The 24,154-nt window shown below is 43.6% G+C and overlaps 1 protein-coding gene across 2 annotated transcripts in view; it reads left to right on the top strand.

The window, feature by feature from the left end:
- LOC116938548 (fidgetin-like) overlaps nt 1-24,154 on the top strand; it is a 46,004-nt gene that overhangs the window by 10,188 nt on the left and 11,662 nt on the right. Inside the window, exon 1 of one of the 2 annotated variants that reach the window (XM_032945769.2) lies at nt 5,016-5,313. The exons of the other annotated variant lie outside the window; for it this stretch is intronic. The gene's annotated coding sequence lies outside the window, so the exon portion shown is untranslated. Of the gene's footprint in view, nt 1-5,015; nt 5,314-24,154 lie in introns of those variants that run through there. 2 annotated transcript variants of the gene reach the window in all.

Here is a 24,154-nt window from a genome sequence, read left to right as displayed (position 1 = left end):
ATAGAGTACATGCCATGTGTAATTTAATGTTATAATAAACTAGGCAAACACCAAGAGTCTTTGGAAACTTTATATTAATTGTGTGTTTGTTGAGCAGTTTCAAGACATTACCGGCAACATTACCAGGACTCAATAATGTTAATTTAGAACAATGAGAGTAATGCGAATGTTTTTCAATATGAGCATGCTGTTTGGAAGATCCCACAGGGCAGAAACAAAATAAAACATCAAAATTAATTATTGCCCACACCAAGTAATACCCTTGAGAGACTTAAACTAAACAAAAATTAACCCCTCCATGCTCCACAAAAAGAGTTTATGTATGTACAGGAATTCTTGGCTACAGCAAAACATCACCGGCACGGCCACTTACGTCCTCCCCGGGGAGATAGAAAGAAAAATATGACATCAAAATCTGAGCCCTCACCATAAAGCATCCCCCGGGATGCCTAAGATAAACAGAAATGTGTCATTTAAATGTATCTCAAAGTGTTGACGCGTGCACATGAAGGATTCCACTGCAGTTAAACTGAAGGAGCCTTTTTAAACATTTTTCATTTGTAAATTATCCTTAGTTTAAACAAAATAAACATTTTCCAGTGCTTTGTCAATCCACTTCTGGATGAAGAATTCCCCATACCATGGCCGTCGTAGAGGTTGTTTGGACATACTTCACTGACATCGGTGCGGGTAGGTGACCGGGCAGTCTCGGACCAATTCATTTCTCATTTGTCCCTGATCTTAGCTGTGCCAGGGAATCAAACTCAGGTTGCTCAGTATGTGTACCATTGCACTACCACCACTTACGCCCCGTGCTTTTGTAATCATAATTAATTCTGGGCAATCCACTGCGACCATCTCTCACAATTCTAGGATGTAATAATCCACCCAACATCTGCACACACGCTGATTTCATCCCTCCATCTCCTTGGCAGATGGCCCAATGGGATGCATTCTGTTCGTTGACTCTGACTGCCTAATTATTTAATATACAAAATACTCCAGAAGTGTATTGTCAAACCCAAATATATGTTTTGTATTCTAAAATAATTTGCAAAATTGTTGATTTATGGACATTTAAACATTCCATCATAGCATTTTTGTTAATATTTTTGACTCAATCGCCTGACAGTTATTGAGTAATGAGTGAGTGTTTATTGACATTAGTCATGTTACTAACTACAGTAAATTGAAGCAGGCATGTTTTTCCTGTAGATATTTTTAAGGTAAATATTTGCAATGGAATTATTTAAGGTGAAAGAATACAACTTCAAAGAAAAACAACTGTCCTCGTTGGTGGTGTGACTGGGAAAAGGTTTGGTGGCGGTGGGGGGGGAAATGTGAAGTGTGGGCAACAGGGGGTGGGGTATGGGGCATGTCTGGATTTTGGGATTAATGGATCTGGTCACCATACCGGCAAAATGTCAATACACAGGCAATTACGGTTGCATAGCGCCCATCGTCCAAGGGCATACGATTTTAAGTATATAACATTGCTTATTTTTTGTGATTAAGGTTACGATCGTTAAAAAAGGTCATTAATACTATAACATTTCCATTGCAAAACTTGCATATATTACAGAAGGCGAATTTATAAAGGTCAAACATTTCTAAACGTGACACTGTGTGATGGAGGAGGCTTCATGCATTGATCTGAAAAGTGGTTCTAAAACTGTGAAGTCCTCGTGTGTGCAAAAGGTCCATCATTTAAAGTTCACCAATGCCCCCATTCAAATGCAAATAAGGTACTGATATTCATCACACATCCATTGAGATTAATTGGATATGCACACGCGATGGGCGTCAAACTATTGTCGAGTACGTGATATTATATAGTGATAATTTACAGCCCTCTGTCAATCAACTGCTGGATGAAGGCCACCTCATTCTTTGTCGGTCATGGGGGTTACTTGACAGTCTGGGTCAGTGCGAGTTGGTGAAGTGGGATGAGGTCCAGGGCAGGTTCAGATATCACTCGCCACTGATGTTAGCCAGGGCAGGGAATTGTTCTTCAGGTGGCTAGAATCGTAAGGCGGTGCAATACAGTTGTTAGTGTACGTCACTTTGTCGGTGTTTATTACTGATCAACTCGTGTGCAGGTGCTGGGTGGATGGATTGTTACCATCGCACGGTTGCGAGAGGTGGCGGGCAGCTCGCGGAGGCTTTCATCCAGCAGCGGATTGGCCACGGTTCATTATTATAACTTCATTGGAGTATCTTCTTGGTTCTTTCGGTAAAGTCACGTAGAATGGAAATAAAATAATAAGAATAAAACATAATTAAATTAAATAAAATTCTCACGACGTTTCGGCCACAACACAAGTAGCCTTCTTCAGCTGAAGAAACAGGTCTGTCCAGAAGACAGCGATTGAGTGCGCTGTCTTCTGGACAGACCTGTTTCTTCACCTGAAGAAGGCTGCTTGTGTTGTGGCCGAAACATCGTGAGAATTTTATTTTATTATGTTTTATTTTTATTATTTTATTTCCATTCTACGTGACTTTACCGAAAGAACCAAGAAGATGAATCCCTGCAGTCACGAAAGCTTTAAATCGAAATTCATTGGAGTAATTGCAAACACAATGTTGGGCCGATATTTGAGTCAGTGTATTATTAAAACGCTCAAATGTTATACAAGTGAAAACAACAAAAGGCTTTCACTGGGTTAAACAAAGGACATCAATCAATATATAGCCCCCAGTGTAGTGTCCTGCCGTTCCCAGGCGTCTTTAATTAAAATGGTGCAAGTCTTCCTCTGGATTCTAGAATAACTGGGAGAGGCGTGGAAACTTTTAAGACTGCGCGCGAACACGCACATGCCAACACCAACAAAGTTAAACATGTACAGGTACAACCGGTCGTCTACCGCCACACCAGTATTGCTCGGCATACGTGTGGGTGGGTGCCTTGTTGACAAATCAAGTAACCACAACACCATTATCTCAATTCTAAGTCTTACAATTTGGAATTCTATTTAGCACGGTGTGTTCTCGAAGAGCACTTGTGGGGGAATACGGTTATATTTGAAGTCAACCTATGCCGAGACATTCCACAATCGTTTTAAACTGTGTTGAAGACACAGTTGAAGAGTTGTGTTTGCTATACATTACACGTTCCACCACCCTTGCCTCCCAGCGGCCCTGGTTCCATCCCGTGTTAACAAACTCACGTTATCTTTCTGACAACTGTGCTCTCCTCCTTGTAAAAAAAAGGCACTCCATCACAATGACTTGTCACCTTGGTTAAAACGACGTATCGCTGTTTCACTCTCAAAGACAAAGATTCCCCGTGGAGCCTTTGACGGGCTGTTGGAGCAAGTGTAGTTAGCGAGCACCCATTAAGGCTGGCATGGCACACGAGAAGGGTGGGTGGGAGGGCCAACACCAAGCTCAGGCGCCTTTGTCTTTTTCAGTGAGGACGTGTACACATTTAAGTCCGAATCGACACGGGGGGGAGGAGGGTGGCAGGACCGATTCAAATAATCGCCACTGGTGTTGGCCGTGAGCGGCAATCAAACTCGGGTCGCCGGGTTCGTAGCGCTGCGTTATAACAACTGCACACTTAGATCCCGGTCCAGCAAAGGGAAAAGGGACATTCCCATGAAAAAAAGCGTGACTTGGCAGCATTGTGACATTATAGGACGCTGCGTGTCTATCACATGAAAAGGCCTGCACGTTAAATAAATAAATAAGGAGAAATAAGTAAATAAATAAAACATCCCTCTGGCGGAGGGAAAACCCCCAGCCTGGAGCAAATCGCCTCCGCATAAGATGGCCAGGACTGTCTTGGGTTGCACCCACCCCCAAACTGACAGCAGCGCCTGAGACACCGAGGGAAAGAAGAGCAGTGGGTGCTGGGTTGTAGGGTCTTTAATCCGTGTGCGAATTTCAAATCTTCCTGGAGTGAATTCAAAAAAAGAGGAACAAACCTGGACACGAATCCATCCGTCCATCCCTCACTCCCGCACCCACGCACGCCAATCCCTCTACCCACCCAGCATGCACGCACATCCATCCATCTATCCCGTACATCCAGCACACACACATATATCCATCTCTCCAACCCATCCTCCCTCCCTCGCTCCCACGCGCACGCACGCCCACCCATCCCTCTATCCCCTACCTCCCTCCAGCACATCCATCCCTGAAACTCATCCTGTCGCATCCACGCACACACGCCGACACAACCCACCCACCCCCTCTCTATCCCTGATTCCCTGCTTCCCTGCTTCCCTCAAGCACGCATACCCATCCTCCCACCCACTCTGTACATACCTCCCTCCAGCACACACACCCATCCTCCCCTCCTCCATCCCGCACAAACGCACACCCATCCCCTCTATTCCTGCCTCCCTCCAGCACACAGACATCCTCTCGCCCCCTCTATCCATACCTCCCTCCAGCACGCAGACCCATCCTCCCACCCACCCCCTCTGTTCATAACCTCCCTCCAGCACACACACCCATACTCCTACCCCCTCTGTCCATACCTCCCTCCAGCACACACACCCATCCTCCCCTCCTCCATCCCGCACGTACACCCATCCCCTCCATCCCTCCAGCACACAGACACATTCTCCCACCCACCCCTCTGTCCATACCTCCCTCCAGCACGCACACACACCCATCTTCCCTTCCTCCAACCTGCTCACACACACACCCGTCCCCTCTATTCCTGCCTCCCTCCAGCACACAAACCCATACTCCCACCCCCTCTGTCCATACCTCCCTCCAGCACGCAGACCCATCCTCCCACCCACCCCCTCTGTCCATAACCTCCCTCCAGCACACACACCCATACTCCCACCCCCTCTGTCCATACCTCCCTCCAGCACACAGACCCATTCTCCCACCCACCCCCTCTGGCCATAACCTCCCTCCAGCACACACACCCATCCTCCCCTCCTCCATCCAGCACGTACACCCATCCCCTCCATCTCTGCCTCCCTCTAGCACACAGACCCATCCTCCCGCCTCCCTCGCACCCACCCCCCTCTGTCCATAACCTCCCTCCAGCACGCACCCCCACCCGCCCATCCTTCCCCTCCTCCCTACCGCATGCACGCAACGCGCAATCCTGGCGACAAGCGTGCTGGCAGCAGCAGCAACAGCGGCGGCGGCGGCGGCAGCGGCAGCGGCGGGCGCAGTCAGTCAGCCTCTCTCGGACCATGGCAGATTGCCAAGCGGATAGCACGGGAAACTTGGACCCGATTCAAACCTCTGTCACACTAACTTAATCCGTGGCGGCGTTTTATTTACGCGTTAAAATATTGATGTCTTTTCACCCAGATTAAAAAGAGCGAAGCGCATTCCGAGGTAAGGGCTGTCGGAGGGGGGCAGGGTATTGCATGTGTTTTTTTTTTAAATTTGGTTTAGTATTTTGGCATAGGTGGTGGTGACAGTGTGTTTATGTGTAGTGTGTGCGGTGTAGTGTGTGTGTGCGCGCGCGCATATACATGGCGTGTGTGAGACGTTATAATACAACGCAATGTGTGCCGTGTGTTGTTGCGACTGTGTCCAACCTGCGCTCATTCGCAGACTCATCCCCACTTAGGGCGATTATAACTTGGACATTTATAACCATTACAGCTTTGGTGTGCGCCAGTTTTAGCCCCGTCATTGTGCGGCTCTCAGGCAGCGCCTTCGGTGTGCCGTCTCTAATGATGATGACGGATAAACACACTGCTCTTAGGACTCGTGTTTTTCCGAACCGGGTTTCCACAGAGCACCCCCTTCGGCGTGCTCTGTTTAGTGTTGTTGGGATTGTTACGTGTTGTCCGTTCTTTTAAAACGTACAATTATTCATATTTTCTCCTTTTTTTTCTTGGAGAACGAACGTAACATTTTTTTTCTCTCTCCGGATTTGCACGTGATTTATTTTCCCCGCCAGCTGGATGTGGAAGTACACATTTAAATGACTAAAGAAACAATAGTCATCGTGGACTTGTTCCATTGTGATTATGACAGCAGCGGACTTTGCTTTAATGGACATCGTAGGGAAAAAAAAAACGAGACGAGAGTTGTGTAAATGTTCACACTATGTATAACGGTCCGAGTAATAATATTGGTTAACAAGAGCTGCTTTTACGTACGCAAGGTCAATCGAGTGATTTTTTTTGTGTCGGAGTGAATTGTGAATCTACTTTTTAATGTCCATGTGCAGTTACAGCCACGCAGATGTCTCAGGGTTATTTTGTGAAAAGAACACATTGCGTATTAAATGTATCTGCAATGCCCATGCTAATTAAATGTACTGCTGGATAAAAGCCGTGGCAATCACGGGGGTTATCTGACCATACTTCACCACGCTGGTCAGTACGTGGCAAGTAAATGTGGGGTTGTGGGGTGTACAGGACTAATTTGATACAGCAATCACTCGTTCCTGGTGTTAGCAGTGGCCTAGAATGGAACTTGGGTCGCCGGGTTCATAGCGCAATGCGCTAACCACTGCGCCACCGCTGGACCCTACGTTGATCTATTATAATGACATGAAGAGTGTCATCATCATCATCAGCCATGGTGAATCCCGTGCTGGATGAACTCCACAAATCGCCGGAATGTCTCACGATCCTGCAGCGACGGCAACAATCCACCTCGCGCTTGCAATGCATCGCGTGTCACGGCGCAGTCACGTGTCACATTTTAACACGTTGGCGATTGATTGGATCGCGGCTTTTATAATCGGCGACGTTAATTGACACTGGGAATTAAGAGTCTTTACTCGAGCCTATTTAGGGTCACTTTAGCAAGCGCTCCCGTTAGCAATTACTTTGGAGCGACGAAGCTTTGACCATAACCCTAATCCCATAATCGCGCGCGAGATCGTGCACATCTTTAACTTGCCAATGTTGACAATCTCTCACGAGAGCAGGACAACGCGCACGATGCGTGTCCAGGCATAACTTAGTCATACACTGGTTAGTCATACTGCTTATGCATACACACTTTGGGCAACAATAAAGAATAAAGAAGGGTGTGTTTAAAGGGTTTAAATCCACCGCGTAGCTTACGCCGTTGTGCCGTGTGGTTATCGATGCGTTTTCGGGTTGTCCCGCGTCTCGCTTTCGGCGTTATACTTCGACGTTTTACTCCGCGTGCTCGGAGCTTCTTTCGGAACGTGGAGAGAAACGTCGGACATCATGTCGAACAACCGCGGAAACACATCGGGAGACGTGGGAGGAAAATGTAACAATGGCAACGACAAAGGTAGTCGTAATGGTGTATGAAAACAAATTGAATTTTGCTCATTCATGAAAGTGAGTATTCCAGTGGCGAGAATCTGAGTAGGGCGTCGTTTATGGGTGGCACTTTCGCGCGTAAATGAAGAGAAAAGGGGGTGTTTTGAAAGGAGAGTTGCCGAATCGGGGCCTCAGATAAGCAAAAACGTCCTTTTCATTCCTGCGAATAGATCAATTATTGTTGTTTTCGGTCACTGCCTAACGTGTACCATCAGAACGCGACCTGCGTGTTAGCTTACTCAGAATATCAATCATTTACAGCCCCTTTGTTAATCCACTGCTGGATGAAAGCCGCCCTACGCTGTGTTGGTCATCACTTGAATACGCTGTTCAGTGCGGATTTGTGAAAGGGGTGCCCAAAATCGGTTCTGACATCACTCGCCGTTTATGTGAGCAATGGATGGGAATCGAACTCAGGTCACCGAGGTAATTTATCCAGGAATATAGTTGTTCCTTCGTCACCAAAAGAGGTTGGTGAGGGTGGGGGGGGCGGCGCGGTCGAGCACCCTGTTCAGTTATCACTTACCACTGATGTTAGCCGTGGCCTGGAATAGAGCTCGTGTCACCGGTTCATAAAACGCAAGTGCGCTAATCGCTGCGCCACCGCTCCACGTCACCTTACGGAGGCGTATGTATGTCATACGGTAATGTACAGCTATTTGTCAATCCACTGCAGGATAAAGGCCTCCCCACGTCGTGCTGGTCATTACCAATCGGTAATTATTGTGTTTGGTTTAGATATGTGTATATATCGGCCAATAGCGTATTTTCCGTATAATAAGGCGCAATGCTTCCCTCAAGCATTTAAAAACTAAACTTTGGGGGGTGTGCGTGAGCAGATTTGCATAAAAAAACACCACTGGCAACCGGTAAACAATGTTTTTGTTGGGGTGCGTCTTACTTTTCGGAGCGTGTGATGATCCTGAGAATGCCCATGATCGTGGTGGCGTTGCGTGTTACGAAATACACAGTAGCGCCTATTACGTGCGTCGCACTACAGCGGTTGTTTCTGCTCCGAGTTTCTCATTGACAGAGGAGCGCAAAGTGCATGTGTGCACGTACATGCAGCGCGACAGAAATGCCATCCTTGTTTGCACTTGGGTGAAGTAGAGACGGAATGCCCCCCCCCCACCGCCCGCCATAAACCCCCACCACCAGTCCACACGTGGCCAGTCTCACCGGTCCGCGCGCGTGTTCACCTTACCGCAAGTTAGTTGCAAGCCCGTGGGTTAGTTCCACCAAGTCCCGTGAATTAGTTCCAAACACCGTGAGTTAGCTCCACGCCCGTGGGTGGTAGTTCAAAACCCGTGGGTTAGTTCCACCAAGTCTGTGAATTAGTTCCAAACACCGTGAGTTAGTTCCACGCCCGTGGGTGGTAGTTCAAAACCCGTGGATTAGTTCCAAACACCGTGAGTTAGTTCCACGCCCGTGGGTGGTAGTTCAAAACCCGTGGGTTAGTTCCACCAAGTCCGTGAATTATTTCCGAACACCGCGAGCTAGTTCCACGCCCGTGGGTGTTAGTTTAAAACCCGTAGGTTAGTTCCACCAAGTCCGTGAATTAGTTCCGAACACCGTGAGTTAGTTCCACGCCTGTGGGTGGTAGTTCAAAACTCGTGGGTTAGTTCCACCAAATCCCCGTGAGTGTTAGTTCAAAACCCGTGGGTTAGTTCCACCAAGTCCCCGTGAGTTAGTTGGACGGTGACATGACCTATAGTGATGGTGCATTCGCCAGTTTTTGCAGTCGTTCATGGATCGAATCCAGTGGCCTCCCTGATTAATATTGCGGGTGTATAAGCCGTACCAATACGCGCCGTCTGCTCCACAGTGGACGTTAAAAATTCGGCGATGTCATTCACAATGGTAGGCCATTGTGTTCCTGCGTAATGGTCCAAATTTGATAAATACAAGCAAAAATACTTCAAATTACTCATATTGGAATCTACATAGCAATCGTCGCCCCGTCCTGCGAGTACTTAGGCAGAACCCTCCTGAAAAGGAGTCATAGGACTCCGTGAGGCCTTCCTGGGTAAACAAGCGTGAACCCTCCATACAGTATTTGCCATCGCTACCAATTGTAAGCGGTGAGCTGCCGAATTATAAAACCTTTTCACCATAAAACCTTCTCACCATGCTGGGTCAGTGCTGGTCAGTGAAGGGAGGGGGATCCCAGGACCAGTTTAGATATTACTGGCCATTGACGTTCGCCGTTGACGGGAATTTAACGCAGGTGGCCGGGTTCATAGTTGTTTGTCTCAAGTCATCACGCTGTTCATATCCCTTTATATAAAATAAAAACGTGATTTAAAAAACAAACATACACATAGTTTGGCAGAAAGAGCATTGATGTCACCGCAAACACCAACAGCACAATATCGACAATCTCCTATTCACAATAACAATAGAAACTAATTTCATTGACGAAGTTGATTTTGCCAGTTTGCAACTTGGGGGGTTAGAAATCGAACCTCGGCTCTGGGGTTTTTGGATGCCAACTGCGAGTTGTGATGGTAATAATACTGTAACATGATTGAACGAGATTGTTTCCAATGTCCCATTAAAAGGTATGCACTCTGTGGGATTGATAATGGAGATTACGTTGCAGCACCCCTGTTGGCCTACACAGAACTAACGACGCTCCGAGGCTTTGTTTTGGCTACAAGGCGCTCAAATCAAATCAATCATTGTCCGTTATTTAACCACCACGTGAGATCCTAGTGGGATTCATCAGTCAATATGTTTTTTTTTTGCAAACGGAGATCTCAGGAAAGTACATATGCAGTAGTTAGGGACTGCATAATTAATTATAAATGTATCGGGTGTCTAGTTGGTGGTGATGTAAAAAGCATCTGTATGTGTGTTGGTAGGTCAACTCAACTTTAAACGAATATCTGCTGCAATGTTTAAACATTAGCAATGGGGAGACAAAGCAGGCCGAGCGTGGTGTTGGGCACTCCAACCTCATCGCGTGCCGTTCCGACCTTCATAGGTGCTCGATTATAACACTTGCCTCAATAGCCTACGAAGGCTACACGGAGGATCTTTATCATTCTTTTTGTGTGTGCATTGCCATGATATTTCCCTGCTCACACCCTACTGCGGGCTGATGGTTCACGAGGGGCTACCCTTTTATAAGAGGATTCGGTATAGGGTGGTTCAGCAGGCCGATTCGGCTTTCAGGAGGTGGGACGATAGATCTGGGGCGAATGAGAAGGATGTGGCGGGGGGAGGGGGGCTGCGAGAAGGGGGGAAGGAAGGGTGGGTGGGTGAACGGAAGGTGGTGGTGGTGGTCTGGGCTGTCGTCTTCATTCCCCCAGGGATTGAGTGTCTTGGTTGGTTTTGAATGCAAACCCACGCATACATCCTCCTACTCCCTCCTAGTACCACCACCAGACACCAGTCTCTTCGGACCGCTAAAGCACGTCGCCCAATAGAGGCCGTTTTCGCCGCCGCTTCGCATTAAAGGCAGCGAGCCCTTACCTCGCCCTCTCTCGCCTTCTCTCTCTCTTTTGGCAATCACACACTGCCAAAGCCAATAGGGACCCCCCCCCCCCCCATGTTCCTGTAGCACAGCCCCCGTAACACGCAGCGAGCCTCCCCGAACCCAGGGAATACATAGGCGTATGTTTCGCTTGATTGATAAACGTTCATTATCTGATGGTGGTGTTAAATGTCCATGCGAGTTACAGCCGATGCGGTACAAGCGCTCTCCTCCCTATGACACACTCACTCGCAGCAGCATGTGTGTGTGTGTGTTTACATTTAAACGTGTGAGCACATATGTGCGTGTGTGCTATGCTATATGTATGTACGCTGTCGTGTATATGCGTGGTGGATTTCTTTGTACAGATAAATACTGCTTAACCGTGGTAAGCGCATATTTGCTTTCGAACTGCAACCATCTGTAAAAAAAGGCCATCACATGGTGTTTGAGAATTGACTGGCTTATCACATTTCAGGAGATGTTTAAATCCGGTCGTATAAATTATGCTGCTTGTCATTGCTAACGTGCCTGTGCATAGCCTGACGGCAAAGTCACAGCACCCTGTAATGTGTAATACTTAGTCCCATGTGTACTGTCTCATGGGAATTTGTGTTTTGTGTCTAAACATGGTTTGCAACCATTGGTCATCAGAATGCACATACCCTGTTAATAGATGTAAATAACTCAGGGGGAACATACTGCAGCACATGTATAATTCATATTATTGTATGGAGTAACAAAGGAATACACTATATCATGAGCAAAGAGTCGTAGTTTATCTTACGAAAATTACCCAAGATTTTGCTACTTGCCATGTCGGTGTATATTGCGTGTAAAGTATATATTTAAGTTTGATACGACCCTGGGTGAACCGGCCTTAAAAGGAGGTAATTTCACACTGTTGTAGCAGAGGAATGTGTGAAACAGCAGGGTGGAGGTGGTATCTATTAATCTGTTAATGCCATCGAATCCATCTGATGTTCCACATACTGTAAAGTCCCAATTTGTCTTTGCTCTTTTATCAGATTCACCACATATGCCGTATATCTAAACATAGCACGGTATACACATCACGGTGGACAGTATATCTCATTGAAAGCCAATGTTGTTTGTGAGCAGTACAATGAAAGAAAGTATTTTATTTCTTCCATGTATTGCACATATGTGAATACACGCACCAGTTAGTTTGTAAAATCGATTTTTAAAAAGTATATTTAACGTGCACAATAAATATCCAATTGTAGGTCTAGGATATATATATTGGCAGAATTAAAATGCAGGACGAGATTGAGGATGGAAACGCACACATCAAAAACAACACGTAATACAAAACATGCCGATGACAAATGCAATACCGAAGAGTCAATCAGCAGTGTAAATACCCATAGTGCTGAAAATGTGATGCTCAAGGTCCTTGTAACCTTAATACCGAGAGATGAAAGAGGGTTGACCAACATTCCACACAGAATCAATATTATATCCAGTGCTAAGCACAGATTGTTTCGGCCTGGAAGACCCTTAATGCTTGGAGCACATGGCCAGGCGCCAATGGCCAGCGGCGCCCCCTAAGCAGGCTCCTGGCAGCTGTGTGTAGGCCAACGTGTGGTATTGATTTACACATCTCACTTCTCAGCTAGCGCGCGGGCAGTCCGGTGCGACTTCCACTAAATGTCATGGTGGCTTTCATCGAACGGAAAGTGATACTGAGCGCGTGTTGGGTTGGTCACTTCCCAGCAGCCAATGCAACAGCCACCGAGCGTGGGGAGGTCTGGCTGGAGGAAACCCAGGAGGGCCAGTAACAAGAAAACACTATCAAACTTAATTTGCCTGCCAAGTTTTCCAATTCACGCACCCCCTCTGACTGTGGGGGCTCCCCAGGCTGGCAGCAGCACTGCCGTATGAACGCGGAGGAGGTCTGGGACGTCGTTTGGCTCTTTGAATGTGCATCAGAATATGGCAGGAAGGACACAAGTGCAAATTTCTCATTAGGCTCGGTGACACAAAACAGGCAAGGTGATCTGGGTGGCTTCGAATTTCGATCTCAGCTGGTTGCAACTAGGCACTGTAATTGCATGCCAAAAACGGACCATGGCTCAATTATACTAATTTTCTTTAATAGTCTAACCTCTGCACTCTCTGTTTATTCGCCCTGCAAATTTGAAACAAAAGTTGTGCCGATGCAATTGATCAGAAAAAGTAGTATCTATAGTCATACAATTTATTTGCATTATTGTATTGCCATACAGATTCGACTATCTCGTATTGCTTCACAATTCCCCCCCCCCCACCGCCACATTCCGAAAGTAGAATATGGTAACCATATGGCTGCAATGTGTCGGACCGTAATTATAAAGGTTATGGAGTGTTCACTGAAATGTGCTGTAAGGTTCTGAATCCCTGCGAGCGGCGAATTTGAAGCAGTGCTAGGTACCACACCAGACTCAACAGGCCACAGCAATTATGGTCGAGGGTGTTAGTATGGCATTTCCTGTCCAGTATGTCAAACCCTAAGTTACCCTACTCTTTTATAGTTGTCTAGCTCCCAGACCAAAAAAAAAGCACAAAAGTGTCTTGAAGCATACAATTGAAATATTCATGTTGTGATTCATCAATAAACCCACGAAGCAATAATCTCTGCAAGGGATTTTTAAGCTCGCAGACGGCGTAACAGCCCTGTCATGTGTACGCCGTCACGTCTCCTTTCACTAAAGGCCAATCAAGCAACTCTGTGGTTTATTATGAAGTTGCGGTAATCCACTGCAGAGAGTAGGGAATGTGAAGCATTTTAAGAAGGGCCTAATAAACAAAAGGGTCCCCCCCCCCCCCACCTACCATACACTATCGGCCCTGTGTCGTCTTGTGCAAGAAAATAAAGGAATGCACTGTTTCATTCTTCGAATCATATCATGGTACCAGTATAGGGTCAGGGCTGTGTGGCCGGCCCTTGTATCCGTGTCAAACTCAATGTAAATCACTCTGGCTGTAAATGTCTTCCTTTTTCCGTCCACCCTCAACTCAATCCTCAAGGTAGCCGACAGATGTACATTTTCACTCACATTTTTGCAGCATTAAAAGAGTATTGAATGGAGGAACAAGGAGCGTTCACCTTCTTGGCAGATGGCCAGACTTGTACGTGTTAGTTTTGCAATTTATATTTGTAATGCCGACACAAATGATGATTGAAAGCTGACATAAAATGTGGCAAGTTCATACAGCGCTGAATTCATTAAGCCTGGGACTACTGTAGTGTTTGAGTGGCAGGCTTTTAAAAGAAAATGGCTTGCACATGTACAACTTCACTAAATCAATACCTGCTTGTAACTATGTTTATTAAGTCGAACACATATGTGGATTTATGTACGCACTCATGAGCACTGCATACGATTTAAATTCATTTATGGACTGCAATTTGAGAATCATTTTTCATTTGAAAATAAAAATGTTTAAACAAACGTAAAATAATATCCCATTGCCTTTGCTGTCAACTACACTGGCATCTTATCAAATTCTTCAAGTGAAAGATCAGCCTCATGAACTGTGAAAGTGGCACTGCGTGACAACTTATAGTATTCTTCAGATACGGGCAGCGGCGTGCATGTGGATTTAAGTCGGTGTCAAAAGGGAGCATCTTCTTGAGATAGCGTTTTGAAAGAGGCCCCTCTCCCCTCCACGACACGCTGTTTCAACTGTTTACAGCTATGTGTGTTTGTATACCGTGTGAACTAAATATATGCCGTTACACAGTACTGATGTGAAATATTAATCACGAAAAATCCCACAATAAACATAGCTGCAGAATTTGAACTTAAGAACAATAATTAACAGGTAATAATGCATGAGGCAATCAGTGGGCCCATCCATTATTGATACACATTGTCATGAGGCATTGTCATGTGACAAAATGTAGTGGGCCATGGTAGGCATCATTTAAGATAGGGCTGCGCGATTCCATCATACGCATAAAAAGCATCGCGTGTTCACCAATATGTAGGATTTTATATTTAATCATATGTATGGAGGATTTAGAGCTAATAATTAGCTGCAATGGTACAGTACTTTGGTCCCTGTATCCCAACAACCCAGCAGAATGTTGGATGAGTATGACAAAATAGGCGCATCACTGCATCATAATTTGCCGAACGTGTCGCAGTTAAAGGCAAGTTATGCCGGTGTTCCAACAGAAATATCGGTATGACATTGAGGAAGGACGGTTGAGTCTTGATAACCAGAGTTGTAATGATAACGCGATTGTAACTGTCAACCGCAAGCGTTTTGTTTCAGCCCCTCCGTCCAGTGACATAGTTTGCTTTCAGAATGTGTTTTTTTCTCTATATATTAATCTTACGTAGAGTAATTAATGTTCGACAGCACGTTTTTTTGTTTTAGTTTGTTGTCCTCTTCGCGCACTTCCAACGATTAGCGCGGTTGACTACGTATGGTGCGAAAGAAGTTCAACACACATTCATACATAAAGACACAATTCAAACTCTTAAGAAAATTAAGTGGGCGAGACAGGAGGACACGTGAGTATCCAAGATGATAACCGATGGCGATGAATAAAGATGGAGTGGCAGCCAAGGAGTCTGAGAGGACATCGGTGAGGAAATATAAATCGGCTCGTATATACAGGTGCCAGGCAAATTATTATATTGCAAGATCGTGGGAGATGGTAGTGGCTTGGAGAGGCCTTAAGCCAGAAGTGGATTTTACATCGCCAATGATGATGATGAAATTAATTTTCTGCCAGCCTTTGTACAACTGACATGCATTTTAGCATCCGGTACTGCTTGTGTCTACAGAGTACCGTATACAGTATAAACACAACAGCAGTGTGCATTTAGCAGAACGTTTTTTCTATCCTGCGATCGTAGTCTCCATGATATGCTTTGACACCGTAGCTTGTGCATCTGTTTCATCTGCCAACAGGTGGTAATGCTGGGGAGCACTGTTTAAGCACAATTAAAACTTGCTTTTGCAGCCCATTTTTGGTTGTCATTATTGTTATTCTACTTGGTTTACTCAAGAAAGCCTCACTGACTCTTATTCAGTAGGGTCCTGGCAAGTTATTGCAGTAGGGTAGCGATGTTGCTACTGTGTGTAATCCCAATTGATTAATTTTCAGGAAGTTTTTCAGCATTGAGATGTTTGGGCAATACCAGTTACATTGTATGTACTTTTTTAGCTATGGCAAGAAACAGGAGAACCCGGAGAAAACATAAAAACTTCACGCCGAGTCGGGCATCGAACCTCTGAAACCTTTTGCTGTGAGTCCCAGGTGTCATACCACTGCGGCACCCTGCGTTGCTCTTGGCTTTGTTAAGGGAGAGTGTTATTACACTACTCACGTGGAGGAGAGTATGTACAATTTTGGTAACGAGTGTGCAAATGTATCATGTTAAGGGATTTTCATGTACGTGTTAACTTCTTTCGCACCGTACGTATCCAACCATGATAATCGGAGGATTTTGATTGCAACCATGTTAAAATTCAATTCATGTATTCATTGGCACCTCATCCTGTTTTTCATATCAGAACAAATCAATTCACATCTGCACAATACCTGAAGGGTTTTGCTTTATCAGCTTTAGGTTTAATCCTAAAGTTATAAAATAACACGAGGAAATTTAAATGACACCGGGGTAAAAGAACAAGGGAGCCATCACTGAAGCAGATCGGTTTAAGACTGTAAATTGCATTAATTTTCTCAATATATTGATAGTAATTTTAATTCGCAGTTTATTTTCATAGCTTTGTGTTTTTGTAAATGTCAATGCATCATCTGCGATTCACCTTGAATGGCACAAGACCCACAGCAGACCTCAAAAAGTGCATTCCTTTAATTTGTAAATTACTGTGGTGAATTGCCACTAGTCTGCAACTACCATTGATCCTGCAATCCGCAAAAAATCGCGGATCTCTGTATGTTTTCTGGGAGCGGCTAACCCCTCTCGTTAGTCCGCAGCACACCATGTTAGCAGCGTGCACAGATTGTAATATATTAGAATTGTTTTAACATAGTATTTTATATATTTTTTAAGTGCTGCGCTTTGCAAAGAGGCTGCCATCTTCTCCGAAATGCAAACTATTTTTTATTTTGTCTTAAATTCCTTGCTTCAGCTCTGCAATATTATCATTTCAACGAAATCGCTTGTTTCTTTGTCATGTGCTTGATTAAGTAATTAATAGTTCGCATTGCAATGGAGCCGTTGGCCTCTTTTGAATTTTCTACACTTGGATGTCAAGCCCTAAAAAAAAAATATCTAAAATCCTATAACGTTAACCCATATGGCAGATTTGCACCATTTAGGCCTTGGAAAAATCGTGCAACCTCATAATCCGCAAATTTATCGCGCATTAATTTAGCCTTTAGTTCACGTGCTCGCACACTCCTTGCAATATGAGATGTTTTCATGGATTAATGGAGCCGCGTGCCTAATTTGCCCTGTAATCCATGACACACCACGGTGGTGCAACATATTTTGCGGATTTCGGGACTAACCTCCGTGGCTATGGGATCCGTGATCTGGTCTCCCCATACCACCAAGGATTATTGGAGTTCTACTGTTCAGCTTCCAATCCCAAGTCTAAATGGTGGCCATCAACATGAGTTTTAAGGAGCCACTGTGCCTGACCCATAAAAATAAGTTTTCCCCGTAAAAAAAACAGGTTCTTCAGAAGCAAATAAAAAAACGATCCAAGGTCATATTTGCAACAAACTCATAGAAGCTGGATTATGGGCACACTCCGATATCAAGAGTACAGTTTGTTCCTGCAGTGGTATTGATTTTTGTCCATTCACTGGAGTCTGTAACCAAGAAGTGGAGACCTGCAACTTTGCCCTTCAGCTGGGTTGCCTTATATAGCTCTGTCTGCCCCCAATCAAATACGCGAGTGCGGTCATTGCATGTGGAGGACAGGGCTTCTATATTACTTCATTTCGGTCCGGTGCTTCCAATATAATCCATGCTTAGTATGAAGTCAAGTGGTATATGGTGTGCAATAAATGCTCAGATTTATTGTAGATACAGTGCATTTCCATAACTTCAATAAAACCAAGACATTGTGTTATGTATAATAAAAAAAAACTTTAAAAGGGCCATATGAATGTGTTTTAATATTTATATGTAGGCTGTTTTCTTCCTTGAATTTGCATCCCTTAAATGCAACATATAGGTTTTCAGAAAGCCTCTTATTATGCATGGAAGGACGATAATTGAAATAAAGTGACGTACATTGCGGTACGGTGTTTAGTTTATAATGTTTAAACAAAAGTGTAATGTTTAGACATTCCATCTAAATTCCACATGTAAATTAGACATTTAATAGGGCAAACTAAACGTTTGAATACTGCATTGCACATATAATAAGTAAAAGACCACGTAATTGAAAACGTTTTAAATTATTAAAAATATATACACGTTGTAAGTACTATATGTTATATCTAGTCCTGGTGAAAGAATAATGCAAAATGCTAAAGGTAGTTAATTGCATTTGCCAAAACGTTACTTTTTTTTTGCTGCATCGCTAAAACTCGCTTAACAAAGAATCTAAAATTGGAGTGCGTTTTTTTTTACTTTCTTTACTCCCTTAAACGTTGCTTTTTTATATATATTACAATATTTGCAGCTACTCCAACATATTACACCACGGGGCGAAGCATAAATTCGTACGGTGTGCGGCAATAATAAACGTACGGAACGTATGTCAGGTTGTTATATATTTTTTTGTTATAGCGGATGACTACTGTTATGCAGTTGGGCAGCCGGGTTGAAACTGATACCTTTCTGTGGGTAAAACCAGAGAACCATAACAGAACCTGTTCTACCCGCTGTAGCTTAGCCTGAGTGAGCATGTTTATTAGTGGAATTAGACTGCTGGGCGGGAGGGGAAGGCAAAGACGGTAAATCTTTTCGCCGTTTTAATTAATATTGATTCAGGCCTGATGCAATCTGGCTTAATACGAGTTTGTGAAAGAAGGCAGTGGTGGCCACACGGTTAGGGCGCGGTGGCTGTGTATGGCTGGCAAATGCAAGAAGAGATCCCGGGAACGTAGATGTCGAAAGACCGAGAAAAGGCAGAGGCCGCACTGGCACAGACAGAAATAGAGAGTGGACAAGTGATCGCAAGAGTGACACAGATACCCTGCATATGTAAGGTTTCCCGGTGACGTTTGAATCTATGAATAAGATGGCTCTAAATAGCAATGACTCCTTTAGGCACCCTTATTGCTGGAACTGGTATGCCATTCTTTGTCAGAGATTGCGTAAAAAAAATCCTGTCTTTGTATGGTACATAACAAGGATATTTATATATGTTTAAACTTTGTCAATATACAGTATCGTGTTTTAATCCACTATGTTAAATATCTGATTTTTCATAGTGTTTTAGTGTTGGCTTATTCTCACGACTGAACACTTCTATCCATGGAATTCCCATTTTCTTTGGCTTGGATCTATAACACAGCATCTGTTTTTACTCTTATATGAAGCAATTGTATGAGGACCCTGGGAATTCACAATGGCGTTTTACATGTAAGTAAATCAAAGGTTCTAGAGCTGTTAACTTTATCTGAAATGGTCTCTGATTTTGCACAGTAATTCTTTGTACCTTGACAGTAAATAAATAACAATAAAATGCCTTCAACCAGCATGTTGTTTTCTGCATTCTTAGTGCTACTCAATAGAGCTTTGTTTTAAAACTACAACAGTGGTACCATTGCAATCGATGACATTTACGACAGTTTACCGTTTCAATGAGATTGAATTTTTATTTTTTTAAACATTTTTGGGGTGTTGGGTGGAAGAAACCTTTTACAGCGAGTGGATGCGAATGTTTGCCTGTGCTGCATGGCCATACGTTTGCACTATAAAAGGTTTTATCCACCTTTTCGTGCCACTAGTTTTACCCTAGAGGGGAATAAGCAAGTGATGGCAAAGCTTATCTCTGATAGGCCAGACCTCCATGATAATGAAGTTATTCGTGCATTCAGCCTGGCCCCGCCGTAAACTGCTCATGCCCAGCACCTAAACCAAGGAATAATCAATATTATTTTGGCAGTGGGGGGAGGTTTGACCCATGTATATTTTAAATTCATGCTACTGGCAGGGCTGCACAGCTGGTGGAATATTTTTGCCCTTTACCACAGGCACATCCCATTGTATTTTGTAACAGGGTTTGCGTTTTAAACATGAGCCTTCATAACCAGATTTTAGAAAGCCTTAGATGATCCAATATGTGTGCCATATGCTATAGAATATATTATATTACCAAAATATACGACGATAGCCTCGGTATGTCCTTTTCTGTGGAATGGTCACGTAAATGCTGGCATTATCTTGTATAGTCTCAAGTGGAAATAATTTGTGATGTTATTCGTTATTTTATGCATGTTAACTGACGTTATTGTTCAGTAACTGATATTAGAATACTTGTTAACTGGTTCTGTACGAAAATATTGCCAATGCCGACATCCATTATAATTTATACAGGGCGTTCTTTTTTCCATTCAAATAATTTAACAAAATAAATTACGCAATACATATAATGTCTATTAAGTAAAATTGGAGGATTTATTTTACCACAAAGACCGGGGATATAATCAATTTATCGTTAAAATGAATTTATATTAACTGTTCCATTATATTTTGCTTGCTGTCAGATCGTCGCGAGCTTGATTTATGAATCGACAGGAGCACATTTCAAAAACTGAGCATTGTACAGGATGTAGCAGCATTCATTGCTTTTCAAAAGATGGAAAGGGAAAGAGGAGAAAAAAAACTGGGAACATAAATCACAGAAATAGTCCTGGCTTATAGACTGGTGATGACGAACATTTAAAGAATAGGGGGTGGGGCAGTCGGGGGGGGGGGGGGGTTAAAGAAAAGAGAAAGGAACCAGAGAAGAAAACAGCTACGTTTTGTCAAAGTCGCTGTGACCAGTGTGGCCGTTTGGAGATGCATCATCGTTTGCGGAGCCAATGATGCAAGGAGACGTGGCTCTGCCCATGGGCAATCTTGCCTTATTCGCTGGCCGAGGCCAGCTGCGCACATCTTTACGCGAAGATGCATGACGTACATTACGGCATATCGACATAATGACAAAAGCATCAGAGATTCAGGGACCTTTGTGCATGCTAACAATTACGGAGGCTGATAGTTTTATATCGGCAGCGTTACAATATTATTTTCATTGGGTAATTATGAAAAGAAGTTCTCCCACTCTGAAGATAATGTTTGTATGGGTTAAGAGGAAACTGTATTTCACTTTGAGTACACATATAAACGTAAGCACGTACCTTATATAAAAAACAGTTTTTTTATAACTTGGTTCATACTTATTTGAAATGTTTCTTTAAAATATATCCACATTTTAAGCTTTCAAATATAAGAGCACATATTTGCAAACAATGTATTTACATATGGAATGTTGGCTGTTTATAATGGTGATATCTTAAAAGGCACAGTACTGTTTAGAAATTATAAAGCTTTGGGTTGTTTATTGATTAATTTGTCTTTAGATGTCATCGAAGATTTTTTTGGTTTTCTGCATGAAAATCCTCACATTCAAGCGTGTTTAAAAATGTGTAGCATCACGCCACGCTGCCACTATATATTTCTGACAATTGGCACATCCTTACAAAGATTACAATTTTCACACATGGTCAGAGATCAGACCCAAGTTTTTCACGAAGACCATTAAAAATAGGTTTTAAAATGGGCACTCTTTTGTACTTAATTGCACCATGCAATCCTTTTTTAAAAAAAGGACCCCTTTTCAAAAAGAACAAAGAATATGAAAGGAGAAGCATCCATACTAATGCATCTAATTGGTTAACGCCATTGAGCACTTACCGTAAAATCACATCACATTACGTCGCGCTCTCTGTGCTAACATTGGTTCATGCGCCTGTGAGCTGTGTTGAGTTGGTAATTAAGCACGGTAATTGGCGTGGCATCGCCGGCTTGATTGGATTCCCTGAGCCACTGCCACATTCTCTGGCACGGAGGCTCCGTCAGCTGGAACTCGTCGCCCAGGCCCGTCAAATAAACAAACAACAAGGCCTTCCCCCCAGCTTGTGAGACCCTCTCTGGCACAGTGCAAACAGCACAACATCCTCGATAGCAAAGCCTCTACGTATGAAATTGCACGAGCAAATGTGTTTTGTGTGCCACGCAAGGATGCAGGTGAAAAGAAAAGGAGATGTACAGTACCTGTGCACTGTAACTATGGTATCTGTTGATGGTAACCTTTCATTTGGGTGCCGATTGCAGGCTTTCCCTTGTGCCAGTTTGATGGAAGAAATATATATTTTTTGGGGAGAAATGGTGTTCACTGATTTTTAAACTGTGTTTTTGACAATTCAGTAATGCTTTGCTATTGTTCACCAAAAACATCATTCAGGTTGTCGTTTTTGCATTTTGAATAGTCAATTAAAATACTACTTAATAATTACTTGTTTTGATGTTCCTTCAAAGTCCATAAGAGCGCAGTTTATTACTGTTCAGAGCACAGAGCAATAACTGCAGGATTTAGAGAGTGTGTGTGTGTATCCTCAGCGTGACTTTTAACAGGACATTTGGTCATGCAGTATTTCATTTATATTTGATGCGTTTTTACTTCTATCAATGACTACATTTTTTTTTCCCAATTTTTCCATTAAAAACACAAATAGTAGGCAACATCGGCACAGTGGATAGCACACTACACAATGAACCCAACAACTTGAGTTCAATTTCTGGCCACGGCTAACATTAGCGGCGAACGATATCTAAACTGGTGCTGGGCTCCTTCAAGAAAACACACCAATCAGCATGGTAAAATGCGGTCAAACAAGCGTCATGACTGACAGAGTGTAGGGAGGTCTTTATCATCGAGCAGTGGATTGACACGTGGCTGTCAATTCTACATTTTCTGGAATTGTTTTTATTTTTTTGCAAATAAAAAACTGAAGATTCCAAAAAATACTTTTCAGGATTAGAATGCTGTATAATTTCAACCAAAAACTATTTTCAATGCATGTATTTTATTACATTATGCTGAGAGGATTCGATATGCTGTTTGTCAAACATTGTAATTAACAACATAAAACTAAATGTTAACTCATAAACAGTAATTAATTTGAATGATGCATCACACTACTACACTTGATGTATTGTACTCCATTTCTATAGAGCGTTTGTTCATTCACTGTTCAGTTTACCACACAGAGTATATGTACGGTCCTTTTGTCATTCCACTGTTGGATGAGGGCCTTTCCATGTCGTGTCGGATCGTGAGAGTTATTTGACCATACTAGCCCACGCTGGTCCTTGCGGGTTTTGAAGGAAGCAAAGATGGACGTGGAGGCTTATGAAGCACAGTTTTTCCATAAATACCAAAAAATATATTTTTGGGCCAAATTCTTATTGATAAAAGGCCCTGGCACGTGAAAATGCTGATGCGGCAGCATTTCGTAATGTGGAAATAGCTTTTGTATGTGAATGCGATACTCGTTTCTAAAACCTTGATAAATAAATTTAGGGGTTACAGTATTTTTTGACCAAGTATTGATTTATGCCATAAACTTGTTGTTTCCTTCACACTGCATTATAGGGGATCAATATGAGTTGGGGATCCATCTTTATCTTGCGTTGTCAATGGCAGCGTGAACTCTCCCACTCCCTTTCAAACTGTCAAATCTGTTTGATTGTGCAATCCAGCATTCTCACACATTTATACACGTGTGAATTCAAACTGCATTTTCAGTGCCTCCACTGTGGGTGTTTCAAGCAAAGGTTTTTCATATTTCTCACCTTCATCACTCTGCCATCTGTGTACCCACTGTTCAGGGAGCCGCACATCAAAAGGGCATGCCATGTTTTGGGAGCCACGCAATGTGCGATCAAGGCATCAGCGACGGCAGCATTTTGAGTGTACACATTTAAAATGCCCACATTCATTTTCCATTCATCGTCTCCGTCCACCACGACCGTGCACGTACCACTTGATGTTGCATGGCAGCAGTTGACTGCCAGTTGAAACTAAACCACGCTGCGCAGTGTGGCGTACACATTGCACGGCAGAACCAGTTGCTTTCTCGCGTTAGTTTGATCCAGAAGGAGCCACCGTCGGCCAGCGCGTAGCCCTAGATAACACACGGTAAAATCACATTTTGGTGATTGTGGTTTGTAAGCAGAACTTCTTGGGATCTTCAAAAAAACCTGCACGAATGATCAGACACGTGCCGGATACGTCGTCATGTGAATAATCGTCAGTCGCCTTGGAACAGCCAAACAGTTCTGGCTACTGTATTTAAGAAATTGTGGTTTTCTTGGAGTCTGGGTGCTTCAAGGAACCATGGAAAAGGCGTCAATATTATTGTTATTATTGTAGCTGGGCGATAGCGACTATCTGACCATGCCACAATTGAAAATGATTGTGTGGCATGGCTTTATCTTGG

This window comes from Petromyzon marinus, chromosome 4 (assembly GCF_048934315.1).
Source record: "Petromyzon marinus isolate PM22_M1 ecotype Great Lakes invasive population chromosome 4, UKy_Petmar_22M1.pri1.0, whole genome shotgun sequence".
Classification (NCBI taxonomy): Eukaryota; Metazoa; Chordata; class Hyperoartia; order Petromyzontiformes; family Petromyzontidae; genus Petromyzon; species Petromyzon marinus.
The sequence above is the reverse complement of the archived record's forward strand: the minus strand, read 5'-3'. Positions and strand labels throughout refer to the sequence as shown.